At 45.8% G+C, this 14,002-nt stretch overlaps 1 long non-coding RNA gene across 1 annotated transcript; it reads right to left on the reverse strand.

Moving 5' to 3' along the window:
- Positions 1–8,475: 8,475 nt before the first annotated feature.
- LOC117795698 lies at positions 8,476–12,834 on the reverse strand. Its single transcript, XR_004619827.1, has 3 exons — positions 12,804–12,834; positions 10,066–10,136; positions 8,476–9,610 (listed from the first exon to the last, which is right to left on the reverse strand). It is a non-coding gene; the product is annotated as an uncharacterized LOC117795698 (long non-coding RNA).
- Between the last annotated feature and the right edge of the window lie 1,168 nt (positions 12,835–14,002).

Consider the following 14,002-nt stretch of genomic DNA (forward strand, 5'->3'; position numbering starts at 1 on the left):
CAGTAGAGCATGCAACTCTTGATCTCGGGGTTGTGAGTTTGAGCCCCACATAGGAAGTAGAGACCACTAAAAAAAAATAAATAAAACTTAAAGAGAGGGGCGCTTGGGTGGCACAGCGGTTGAGCGTCTGCCTTTGGCTCAGGGCGTGATCCTGGCATTATGGGATCGAGCCCCACATCAGGCTCCTCCGCTATGAGCCTGCTTCTTCCTTTCCCACTCCCCCTGCTTGTGTTCCCTCTCTCGCTGGCTGTCTCTCTCTCTGTCAAATAAATAAATAAAATCTTTAAAAAAAAAAAAAAAACTTAGAAAGGTAATTATATCAGTTCTAACTGAGCCGTTGCTTTTTTGATTCCAGAAGTTAACATACAGTGTTTTATATTAGTTTCATGTGTACAATATAATTCAACAGTTCTATACATTACTCAGGGGTCATTATGGTAAGTGTGCTCTTAATCCCCTTTACCTATTTCACCGACCCCCCCCCCACCTCTGGTAACCATGTTTGTTTTCTATAGTTAAGAGTTTGTTTTTTGGTTTGTCTTTTTCTTTGTTCATTTGTTTTGTTTATCAATTTCCACATATGAGTGAAGTAATAAGATATTTGTCTTTCTCTTTTTTTTTTTTTTTTTTTTTTTTTTGGGTTTTTTTTTTTTTTTTTTTTNTTATTTATTTCTCAGAGAGAGAGAGTGAGCACAAACAGGGGCAGTGGCAGGCAGAGGGAGAGGGAGAAGCGGGCTCCCCACTAAGCAAGGAGCCGGATGCAGGACTCGATCCCATCATGACCTGAGCTGAAGGCAGAACCTTAACCGACTGGCATCCTTCTCTGCTTTTTTTTTTTTTTTTTTAAATAGAGCATTATAAATAAAGCACAAGTCTTCTTTGCTCACCTCACACAATCCTGGTGCCTGGTCCCTTTCTCAATATTGAATTTGGCAAGTGCCTTCCAGAACTTTTAAAAATACATTTACCCATTTTATAAAAAGCGACAGAAAATATGTAACACTGTTTTATGTGTTTTTAGTGGATGGGTTTTGTTTTTTGTTTTTTGTTTTTTACTATGTATATCATTATGGAACTTTTTAAATGCAACAACATGTTTACAAGAATTACCCACATTGTTACATGTAGCTAAATGTATATATACATTCCTTTTAGTTCCTCTCTAATATTCCACTGTAAGGATGGACCACATTTATGTAACTATTTTTCAAATGATAAGACATTTAAATTATTTCTAAATTCTTTAAAGATTTATTTATTTGAGAGAGAGAGAGGGAGAGAGAGAACTGTGCATGCATGCAAACAGGAAGAGGGGCAGAGGGAGAGAGAATCCTGAGCAGACTCCCGAGCAGACTCCCTGCTGAGTGCAGAGCCCTTCATAGGGCTCCATCCCAGGACCCTGAGATGATGACCTGAGCTGAAACCAAGAGTCAGACACTTAAGCAAGTGAGCCATCCAGGTGCCCCTAAATTATTTCTAAATTCTTAACATCACAAACAAAGCTGCCTGGAACATTCTTTTTTTTTTTTTTTTAAGATTTTATTTATTTATTTATTTGACAGAGAGAGACACAGCCAGCGAGAGAGGGAACAGAAGCAGGGGGAGTGGGAGAGGAAGAAGCAGGCTCCCAGCAGAGCAGGGAGCCTGATGCGGGGCTCAATCCCAGCACCCTGGGATCACACCCTGGGCCTAAGGCAGCTGGGCCCAAGGCAGACGCTTAACGACTGCGCCACCCAGGCGCGCCTGCCTGGAGCATTCTTGTACCTACTTCCACATACTCCTGTGTATTTAAAAGAAAAAAAAAAAAAAGCAAGCCCCAACGTGGGGCTTGAACTCACAACCCTGAAATCAAGAGTTGCATGCTCCACCAACTGAGCCAACCAGGCGCCCCTCTCCTGTATATTTTTCACCCTTAATCTTCATTTGTTCAGTAGTGGAATGAGCCCTGGATTGGGAGTCAGTGGACCTTGGGCTGGTGGCTTAAACCTCTGAATCCTAGGCTCTCCATCCGAGGCACAGTCTCTGCCCCTTGCCTGTGGTGATTCTCTCACCTTAACCACTTCACCTGCCTCCTCACTGAGCTCCTGTCTCTGGCCAGGTCCCTGGTTCCTCCCCGTGTAGCCCTAACATCAGCTATCATGCCCTTCTTCTACTTAAAATTCTCCCCCAGTGGTAGAGCCCAGCCCTGGTGAAGGCAGAGCCTGAAGGGGTGAGATATGGGAGGCCCAGGGGGTGGTGGGACAGGCAGCAGCACTGAGAAGGGCCGCAAGGCACAGCACAGAATCACAGCACCCTGGGAGTGACATGCCTGGAGAATTCCGCACTGACCACACGCATACTCCCAATGAAGTCTACCTAGGCATAACTGCTCCTTCCCACCTGCCAGTACTATGTCCCGCTATTTCAGCACTTTGCACACTGAATTTTAGCATGTTATCCTCCTGCCTCTGTCCTTCTTGGCCTGTGAACTTCTTGGAGTCTTGGAGTGTGTCTCTGAATCCCTATGACCAAAACGGGTGCGATTCAAGCAACAGATACAAATCAGTGTCTGTTGAAAAAAACGATGCACTTGGGCTTGGAGTTTGACGGGCAGGAGAACAGAGCAGCCCTCGCAGGTAGTCCAGGAAGTCCAACACATGTGTCAATCAGGGGCTCTGAAGTCGGCAAAGTATAATATAAAGGCAGGGAAAGTCAGACTCCAGTCCTACAAGGTTTGGTATTTCAAATATCTACCGCTACTTCACAAGCCACTGAAAATCTTTTTTTTCTTTTCTTTTCTTCTTTTTCTTTTTTTAAAATGTAAACTCGGGGCGCCTGGGTGGCACAGCGGTTAAGCGTCTGCCTTCAGCTCAGGGCCTGATCCCAGCGTTCTGGGATTGAGCCCCACATCAGGCTCTTCTGCTATGAGCCTGCTTCTTCCTCTCCCACTCCCCCTGCTTGTGTTCCCTCTCTCGCTGGCTGTCTCTATCTCTGTCAAATAAATAATAATAATAAAAAAATATTTAAAAAAAAATAAAATAAAATGTAAACTCACAACCCTGAGATCAAGAGTCGCATGCTCTACTGACTGAGCCAGCCAGGTGCCCTCACACTGCAAATTCTAATGGCTTAAAACAACCGTTTACTGGGATTCCTGGGTGGCTCAGTCAGTTAAGCATCTGCCCTGAGCTCAGGTCATGATCCCAGCGTTCTGGAATCGAGTCCTGCATCGGGCTCTTTGCTCAGTGGGGAGCCTGCTTTTCCCTCTGCCTTTTCCCCTGGCTTGTGCTCTCTTTCTCTCTCTGTATACGTATCTCTGACAAATAAGTAAATAAAATCTTAGAAAAAAAACACAACGATTTATTATTTCTTACCATTCCAACGGATGGCCAGACGCGGCTGTGCACTTCTTACACAGATGCTTGCTGAGTCACTCACAATTCAGCTGGGGACACCCCTGGGTCTGCAACATTCAAGATGGTGCCTGGAATGACTGGGGGCTGGCTGGGCCTTACTCTCCTGCAAGTGAGTTGGACTTCTTTCTCAGTAACACCACCTCTTGACGGGAAGAACAGCACGCTTTCTCTGGGAGGGATGGGAAGGTGGTGTTAACCTTAAAAATAAAGCTGCCAATTATTTTACCGGTAAAAAAAAAAGAAAAAAAAAAGTGCTTTTTTGTTGTTTTCTCTAGAATTGCAGAAAACTGCACCCTGAGAAAAGCAAACTATGACAAAACCATAGACAAGTCCACAAAACAAAGGAGAAAAATGCTCTTTTCACAGAGGAAAGGAATTGGGGGGGGGCTGCTATAAACACAAAGTCCATTGGAGTAAACTGGGAGTCCCAATTATAGCGTCTTTTCATTGGCTGAGCTGTGGCTGTCTCTCATTGGCTGGGCTGTTGCTAAGGCAAGAGGAAAGCCAGAGAGCAGACAGTGAAGCTGTATCCAGGTGCAGTCCATCTCTTCCTGTTCAGTTTACAACTGACCACAAGTAATAGGGCAGGAGAACTCCCCGCTCCAGTTTCCTGATTCCATTTTAAACAAGATTTCTTTTTTTCTTAAATTAACTTATCTTTAGAGAGAGAGAAAGAGAGCACAAGTGGGAGAGGCAGAGGGAGAAGGAGAGAGAACCCCAAGCATCCCCATCCCACGACCCCTAGACCATGACCAGAGCCCAAACCAAGAGTCAGACGCCCAACCGACTGCACCATCCTGGTTTCTCACAAGATTTCCCTTTATTAATTTTCACAGTGGCTGTCTTTGGAGGCAATCTCCCAGAAACTCCAGAAAACTGGAGTTTTTCTTCCAGGTACCAGCTTTTATGGTCCCCTTTATGTAGGTCTTAGGTGGGGGACTGATGGAGGAGGACAGGTGGTTGGTGATGTCTAAGGGAGAGGCTTAACATTTGTAGGAAAAATCCAGAATCGTCACTAACTGCCAAGGCTGTCAGAGAGGGAGTAGATGCTGTTAGAGGCAGGAGAATGGTAGGAAGGTCAAGGCTGAGGTTCAGGACTCAGCTCTTGGATGGCGGAGGGGCCAGAATCCCCCTACATGTATCACAGAGGTGAGCTGGTGACAGTCACGTCAGGATGAAATCCTTAATCTGATTTCAGTGGGGAGAGGGGAGGAGAGAAGCATCTGGAGACATTGTTCCCCATTCTGACCTGCCTTGGAGACCACAGGTCTCACCCCTCCCCAACCCGCAGGGATGGCTCTGGTCCTCTGACCCCCTGTAACTATTTCTGAGCCAACTCTCCGTTTAGGACAAGACAATTCCTTGAGTTTCAATTGCCCCCAGTCAAAGAATAAGGGTATCTGTCCAGTTTCTCCTTCTAATAAATATTTGAACAACAGTTTCTTAATTTTTCTTACTCTCTGTGACAGAGATCAATTGCTATTTTACATTACCCTCAACTTCTATTAGTTTAGGATTTACTTCCTCAGTGATAGCACCAGCATTGGGCTTGAATAAAACATTTTACCCTAGACAGGTTCATCAGATTCTTGAAGGTGAGGGGACAAAAGGGAGGGAGAACCAGCCCTGGTTTTACAATTTTGAGGGTATCAATTTAAATCCATTAGGGGAATGTCAAGCAGGGTGGGGGCCAGGAATCGCTAGATGATGGATAGAACCCACTGGAAGGACAATCCTGTTGGGCCTCAGGCCACCAAAACTAGCCCTTTCCCAGAGCCAACTCCACCCCCAAGCTGACTTCTGATACCCCTGCAGTGTTCAAGGCTTGGCCTCGAACAGCTCATCCTGACCCAAATAGGACTCCCATTTTCCAATCTATTCCCCATCTTCCTACTTTCTGACAATCAAATCATATTTTTTAGGGTCTCATCTTACTTCTTGGAACTGACATTCAGCCCTGCTGAGGGTGGTGAACTTTTCTTATCTTTAAACAGGGAATTTTATGGGCGCCTGGGTGGCTCAGTAGGTTAAGCGTCTGCCTTTCAGCTCAGGTCATGATCCCAGGGTCCCGGGTTTGAGCCCCACATTGGGCTCCTTGCTCAGCAGGGAGCCTGCTTCTCCCTCTGCCTGCTGCTCCCCCTGCTTGTGCTCTTTCTCTCTCTCTGACAAATAAATGAATAAAATCTTTAAAAAAACAAAAACAAAAAATAAACAGGGGATTTTATGAGGATTATCATGTTCACCATCATTATCATTATAAATATCATGCTATCCCTGACCCAACGGCTACACCCTGCTTTTCAGACTCCCGTCACTCGGGCACACACCATTGGTGACTGTGGCATCCTATATTGAGAACCCCTCTAGTTCAGAAGTCAACTGCGCCACCCACTCCTCTTTGATTCCAGACCCTGCCCCTGCTGGCTTGATTCCTCTCTTTGATTCTTAAAAGGACCCATATACCCATGTTCACCAAATGCTGTTTTGGGGTTGAAAAGCCTAAGGAATTTCCATAGGAAGTGTTAAAGAGTTGAGTGTTTAGATTTGATAAATGTAGTTTCTCATTTTCCTGCAAGACTTCACACTCCCAGATCTCACCTTATAGGTAGGGTCTGTTCTTGACCCTTCAGCTTGACACTCAGCTCTGCCCAAGGTCATGGGTAAAAGGGAAAGGAAATAGGGAAAGTTAAAAGTAACAAGATTGGATTTCTTCGCTAAAAGGACCCATGCTTTCCCAGCTGGCCTTTCTTCCCTCCATGTGCTCCAAAAACTGCTGGAATTAAACCCCCACAGCCCAAGAGTTGGTGTTGAACACTGGTCACCAGTTACAGACTCCCTTTGCATTTATGGTCATTTTCCCTGTGGGTCTTTATGTCCTTTTTTTCAGGGCTCTCAGGTGGGCTCATCCCAATCAACCAGAAAGGTTATGATCATGTTTTATCTCAAAAGAAAATGGCACAGGGTCTTGCTTTGGGACCTCCCAGGTAGCTCCTGGCCCATATGCAAATTCTCCCAGGTCATCCCCAGCTTCAGCTCTGCAAACCAAGGGTTAACTTTGAGGGGCATAATTATGAAGGCACAGAATGCCCTTTGTGGCACAATTCCCCAGAACGTGAAGTACCAACTTCCTTGTAACTGCCAATTTCAGAGGGAAGGGTCTAGAAGAGTCCAAGAGAATCTGCTGCACTTGGACAGGGAAGTGGCTAAATTTTTTTACGGTCCAGAACACCTAACATCCCATTTTATGACTATTTGGAAAGCCAAGAGGGATAAATCCAGGGCAGTGCTCATGGAGACCAGAACTTGAACCTGGTAACACAGGAACATTTTCCCCCTCTTCGGGTCCAGTCTTTCTCTCTCCCGTTCCCTTTGGCCAGCTTCCCTGCTCCTATTTCCACATAATGTCCACATGCCACCTAAGTTTGTTTGTGTTTCCCCAGCAGCAAACCCTAAAACAAGGATCCACGTGCAAGTCATTTACTTGAGAGGCACACCAGCAAATGCTGGTCAGGGAGTGGAAAGTGAGACAGGGAAAGCAAGGGAAGGATGCATGATTGGCCGGTTACCACTGTGCAACAGGATCTCAAACCTACCAGAGAGCTCTGGACATGGTGCAGAACATGGGTCAGAGTTAACCCACCTAAGGGGCGAGGGAGCTGCAGTATTCACCCCCCAACAGCAATCAGTCCTTGGTGGAGGACCACCCCCTGGGCATTAACCCTATGGTAATCCGGCTTTCCCTGTATGCCTGTGACTGCACTTTCAATGGAAAGCAGCCAGATGAAAGTCCTCAGGAGGAAGGTGGCAGGTGTTTGCAGTAAATGGTGTTCAGGGTGTTGAGCGGGGATCTCACATGGTTGCTGCATCAGTCATGGCTTCTCCCTTTCCCCGGCGAAATGCTCTGTAAATTTTCATCACTACTGCTTGCCCTTTGTCATGGGCTGAATTATGTCCTCCTAAACTTCGTATGTTGAAGGCCTAGCCCCCCATTCTTTAGAAAGTGACTGTATTTGGAGAAAGTGTCTTTGAAGAGGGGATTAAGTTAAATTGAGGCTATTTGCGTGAGCTCTGACCTACCTGGTGTCCTTGTAAGAGGAAATTTGGACACACCTCAGGGATGCGCACACACAGAGAAAAGACCACATGAGGACACAGAGAGAAGGTGGCCACCTGCAAGCCAGGGAGAGGGAGGCCTCAGGAGAAACCAACCCTCCAGCACCTTGATCTTTGACTTCTAGCCTCCAGAACCGTGAGAAGTTACCTCCCTCCCTCCCTCCCTCCCTCCCTTCCTTCCTTCCTTCCTTCCTTCCTTCCGTCCTTCCTCCCTCCCTCCCTCCTTCCTTCCTTCCTTCCTTCCTTCCTTCCTTCCTTCCTTCCTTCCTTCATAGNCTCTTTCTTTCTCTCTTTCTTTCTTAGGGAGAGAGAGAGAAAGAGAATCTTGGGTAGGCTCCACACCCAGCACAGCACCTGACACAGAACTCAATCTCACAATCCTGAGATCGTGACCTGAGCCAAAATCAAAAGTCAGACATTTGGGGCGCCTGGGAGTCTCAGTCGTTAAGCATCTGCCTTCAGCCTAGGTCATGATCCCAGCATCCTGGGATGGAGCCCCACATCGGGCTCCCTGCTCAGCGGGGAGCCTGCTTCTCCCTCTCCAGCTCCCCCTGCTTGTGTTCCCTCTCTTGCTATCTCTCTCTGTCAAATAAATAAATAAAATCTTAAAAAAAAAAAAAAAAAGAGTCAGACCCTTAACTGACTAAGCCACCCAGGTGCCCTGAGAAACACATTTCTGTTGTTTAAGCACTCAGCCTGTGGCACTTTGTTATGGTAGCCCATGCAAACTAACTCACCCTTCCCCGTTTCTGTTTCTTCATCGGCTGAGCTGCCTCTGGTTGGACCAGCTCATCTTTTCGAGCCAGGCCACCAGTCAGAAGTGACTGAGCCATCTTTGGGTGAGGTGTCCATTTCAGTCCAATCAGCTGTTGGGGGGAAACAGGGCCACATGGCCCGCACTGTGAGTGAGGACTGATCTCTGGAAAGGAAGCATCACTGGGGAAGGCACCCCAAATATGTCCGCACCTTGGCCTTCTGCGATGGTCCTAAGCTGAGGTGGCTAGTCATCCATGCGCTTGCTTTACTCTTGGGCATCTCCAACCACTGTGTCCTTATCCTAGAGACAGATCATCCAAGGAAATAAGCCCGAGCAATGCTCAACATCGAGACGCTGCTTCAGAGAACCCACAGCTCGGGCCACGTGTTGGCTAGTTTCTGGGCTGGAGGACTGTGATCTCGAAAGGCCCCAGCCCTGTCCACTGGGGCTGAATCAGACGTTGAGAGGCACAGCTCGCCTTGTCTTGAAGCCAGCAGGATGTGAAGCTGATAGTTAATTAGATTAATTAGGAAACCATGCCTTAAAATGTAATGTTGTTTTCATGAGCTTTTAAAGCCTATCAAAATGTTTGCTGAGCTTTATGGCTGGTAATTAACAACCTTGTAAAAATATACAAGGAAACAAGGAGATAGATGTCAGGGAGCTAATGAATGTGACAGCTGCCAGACACACAGACAGAGCCTCGTTCTGGCCTTCTTATCTGCTAAGTTCGAATCCCAACTCGGCTTCAACTTTCTGTGGCCTCAGGCAAGTTCCTCACCCTCTCTGGTGTCATATGCTTCTCTAACGAGAAGGCTGGATGACTGCTAAGCCCCACACCAGCTACATTTCTTGGCCTTTCCCTTTCTTGTACCTCAGAGCACAGGCCTGCAGACTCCACTGCTGTGAGGGCAATTAAAGCATCCAGGCCTAAGTGTCCACACAATAGGAAGGGCTCCAGTATCTCCGGGAGATCCTCAACAGTCAGTCCCTGGGAGTGGACATACAAACCTTTTGTGGCCAAAGGTCCATTCCACCTTCTTTGGCAACAAGATCTTCCTTTGTGAAATCTCTCCATCCCAGATCTTGGTCCCTACGGTTTAGACAGGGTTGATTTTACCCTTGGCCTTGCAGTGTGGGTCTTTGTCTCAGCTTCAGCAATCAGAGCATCCCAATCTCCTGACCACAGGGATTTGTTCAGGGATGGCCAACTGACCCAATCAGAGCCAATGAGGCACAACGGAGAGGCTCTCTGTTCAGTTCCACTGGGATGATTCAGGCCTAGGATTGTTGCAGCCATTCCTGCACGTGTGAAGTGTGAACACCAATCCAGCTTGGAGCAAGGCTGACCCATAGGATGGAAAGAGACCAAATTATAGTACTATTGTTTGGGTCCCCAAGTTTAGCCAGGTCTTAAATTTACTGTTGGACTTTTTGATTACATGAACCGAAAAGTTCCCTTTATTTGTTTTAAGCCATTTTGAGGTGCATTTTCTATCAGCTGCAGACAAGAGTTCTAACAGTTATCTGGTGTGTTTGTGAATATAGGTGTGTGTGTGTGTGTGTGTGTGTACGAGAGAGAAACAGAGGAAAAAAATTTTTTAGTGAAAGTACATGCTAGAATTTGCACATTTCCTATGTATAAAATATCATTTGTCCTCTTTTTCTCTTTGAGAATTCTTATTTATCTTCTCAAAGCCCATCTTAGTGGCATCTCCTCTTTCTCAGTTCCTGAGGCAGGCAGTCCCTCCCTCCTCCATGCCCTTGTGGTGGGTTGCTAGGTGAAGTTTCTCCATATACCTTTAACTCGGGGACCCTCCACAACTGGACTGGGATGGATACATAAGACTTCCACTTGCAGCTGAGTCAAACTGTCAGAAGGGAGAGAGGGAAGAACCTTCAGTGGTTGTTGACAAGATTTCATTATATCACCAATATATATATATCATTATATCACCAATGCCCCCTTTGTAAGAACACACAAGATAAATTACCAGAAAAAGTTGTCTCGAATAATTGGTAGGTTCATTTCTGGAAGAGAATGATAGTTGTGGAATCCATTGGGTTTTTTGATTTTACCACCAGGGGACCCAAAACTAAATCAATGCTCTCGTTGAGGTCACCAGTGACCTCCATGTTGCTAAATCCAATGGTCAGTTCTCATTTCTCAGCTTACTTATCCCATCAGCAGCACTGAACACAGATGACCACTCTCTCTCTCTCTCTCTCTCTCTCTCTCTCTCTGGCTTTCAGCACCATTTAAGCTCTTGGTTTCCCTCCTATCTCATTGGCAACTTCTCAGTCTTTTCATTGATTCTTCCTCTTCTCCCCAACCTCTTAACATAGGAAGGTCAGAGGGTCTGGTACCTTGTCATGTTCTTATCTTTGTGATACTACCTTCATTGGCAATCTCATCTAGCCTTGGGACTTTAAAGACCATTTCCCTGATTATGATGCCCAAATTTCTATCAGTAGCCTGGCCCTTTCTCCTGAATTCTGAACCTATATGTCCAACTGCCAATTTTATAAATCTTCTTAGACATCTGTATTAGTCAACTTGGGCTGCCATAACTAGATACCACAGACTGGTGGCTTAAACAGTAGACATTTATTTTCTTATAGTCCCGGAGGCTGAAGTCCAAGATCAAGGTGCCAGGAGGGTTGGCTTCTGATGTGACCTCTCTTCCTGGCTTGTAGATAGTCACCTTCTCACTGTGTCCTCATACAGTATTTCCTCTGTGCGCATGACGATAGATTCACTGGGTGTCTCTTCCTCTTCTTATAAGGACACCAGTCTATTGGATTAAGGCTCCATCCTTTCGACCTCATTTAACCTTAATTACTTCCTTGAAGTCCCCATCTCCAATACAGTCACAATGAGAGTTAGAGCTTCAACATATGGATTTTAAGGGCACCTGGCTGGCTCAATCAGTAGAGCATGGGACTCTTGATCTCAGGGTCATGAGTTCAACCCCCATGTTGGGAGTAGAGCTTACTTAACAACAAAAGCAAAAACATACAGATTTTAAGGGAACATAATTCAGTCTATAACATTGTATCCAACAGGCACCTCAAACTAAACACATCCAAGACTGAGTTCCTTCTCCCCAAACCTATTCCACTCATGGCCTTCCCCATCTCAAAAACTGAAAACTCCCCCCTTTTGGCTACCCAGGCCAAAACCCTTGGGGACATCCCTGACTCCTTTCTCTTTTTGTTTCATACTCCCTCCTCCAAGCCATCAGCAAATCCTATGGCCTCTACCTTTAAAATATAAAATATATCTTGTACCCAACCACTTCTCACCTCCTCACTGCTTCCACTTTATTCCAAACCCCATGATCTCTTGCCTGGATCATGATAATATTCTCCTAAATGCTTTTCCTGCTTCTGCCCCTATCACCCTCCAGTCTATTTTACTCCTAGTCTCCAAAGAGAGTCCTGTTAAGCCGTAAGTCAGGCTGTACCTTCCTCTGCTCCTGCAGCGGCACCACCATGCTTGGAAGTAAAAGCCAAAGTACATATGTGGCCTGAAAGGCCCCACGTGGTCCGTCTTCTTGTTACCTCTTTGACTTTTTCTCCTATTGGGTGATTGGCTTCATGCAAAGATGATGACTAGTGGTCATGGGAATGAGTGAGGTCACTTAGGGCAGGGGAGTTAAGCCAGAAGAGAAGAAAAGATAAGGGAAGGGGAAGGGAGGGCAGGGGAGGGGATGAACTGGGAGGGGAGGGGAGGGGAAGGGCAAAGAAGAGAAGAGGGAGGGGAGGGGAGAGGAGAGGAGAGGGCACAGGAAAGAGGTTGGAAAAAAAAAGTGAGCGGAGAAGGGGCAGCTAGAGGACTAGGAGAGGAGCCACCAGAGATGGGTCCACCAAAGCCCAGGAGAGAGATGTCTCCGGAAGGAACAATCTCTTACTGAGGGCCCACGAGGCTAAACATCTCATCTTTAATTTCCCTTTCGCGCTGTTAAAATTTTTAAACCTTTTTAAATGATGAGCAATTTGTCAGCAAAGCAGTTGGCAGCCAAGCCCGCTAAGGAGAAAAAATATTAGCATCTTTCAACTGGTCATTTTTTTCCCCTTTTCAGCATAAGCAGGCCAGAACCAGTATCCATTATTAATAGATGCATGTTTTATTAAAGGTATAAAGACCAAAGATTTGTAACTTTAATAATCCACATTCTTATTTTAAATTCTCCAACATTATTATTTATTGATCAGTGGAGGATGTTCCTTTTGCAATCGCCAACCTGCCAATTCCTGGAGGGGAAGTAAGGGAGCTAGCACTGACACCGACTTATTCAAGGGTGGGCAGCAAAACTCCCGCAAAATGAGCACCCCTTCTGTGCTGGGCCCTGGGCCAGAGGTGGTGCATAGGAAGCAGGATGACAACGACAGGACCCTCCCCTAATTGGGCAGATAGAAAAATATACAATATATGAACAATGCAATAATTTGGGTGCGTATGGGAAGTAGAGTTGAGCTGTTAAAAAGCTTTTCTCTGGAATTAGGAAGGTTTACGTCTCAGGGCCACAACTTACCAGCGGTGTGATCTTGGGCATGATATCTTTCCTGTCCAAGCCTCAGTTTCCTCATCTGTAAAATGGGGATGATACAGGGTTATCATGAAGATTAACTGCAATAATGATGCATATAGCTTGCTTGGCATGGTGCTCAGCACATAGTGAGCCCTTCTCCGTTAAATGCTAAGGTTGTGGGTAGTGTTATTAGGCACATACTCTGGGCATTGATTCTTTCTGGAGGGGAGGGGTTAGGAGAAGCTTTCACAGAGGAAGACAGCTGGTTCTTGAAGGATGATTAGAATTTCAAAAGGTTGACCATCTGCAGGGAAGGTTACTCCATACAGAGAAAACCACCAGGGAAGTGCAAGCTGCGTTTGAGGAAAGCCAAAGAGCTTGGTGGGGCTGGAGAATAGAGTAGCTGGAGGGGACTGAGGGGAGGTGGCTGCAAAGGAGGGTCCAAAATGATGCAGAGGGCCTCACAGGAGAAGGGGTCCAGGTTTGCCTTAAAGGTTATGGGGAGCCTTGCAGGTGTTTTTCTGTTTTTGTTTTCGTTTTTTTTTTTTTAATTGAGGCAAAAAACAAAAACACGTAACATGAAATTTACCATCTTAGGGGCTCCTGGCTGGGTCGGTCAGTAGAGCATGGAACTCTTGACCTTGGGGTCAGAAGTTTGAACCCCCATGTTGGTTATAGAGATTACTTACAAATAAAATATATTTTTTAAAAATTTTATTTATTTCTTTGAGAGAGAGAGAGATAGTGATAGAGATAGCAAGAGAGAGCACAAGCAGGGAGGAGAGGGAGAAGCAGGTGCCTGCTGAGCAGGGAAGCCGATGACAACAGGAAAGCCCAACGTGGGGCTTGATCCCAGGACCCTGGGATCATGACCTGAGCCGAACGCAGCTGCTTAACTGACTGAGCCACCCAGGCGCCCCTAAAAATAAAATCTTTTTTAAAAAGTTACTGTCTTAACCACTTTTTCTAAAAAGATTTTATTTTATTTTTTTAAGTAATCTCTATACCCAACATGGGGCTCAAACTCATGACCTCGAGATCAAGAATTGCATGCTCTACCCACTGAGTCAGCCAGGCAGCCCCACCATAACCATTTTTAACTGTACAGTTCAGTGATATTAACTATATTCATATTGTTGTACAAAAGATCTCTAAAACTTTTTCATTTTGCAAAACAGAAACTCTGTATCCATCAAACAACA

This window comes from Ailuropoda melanoleuca, chromosome 13 (genome assembly GCF_002007445.2).
Source record: "Ailuropoda melanoleuca isolate Jingjing chromosome 13, ASM200744v2, whole genome shotgun sequence".
NCBI lineage: Eukaryota > Metazoa > Chordata > Mammalia > Carnivora > Ursidae > Ailuropoda > Ailuropoda melanoleuca.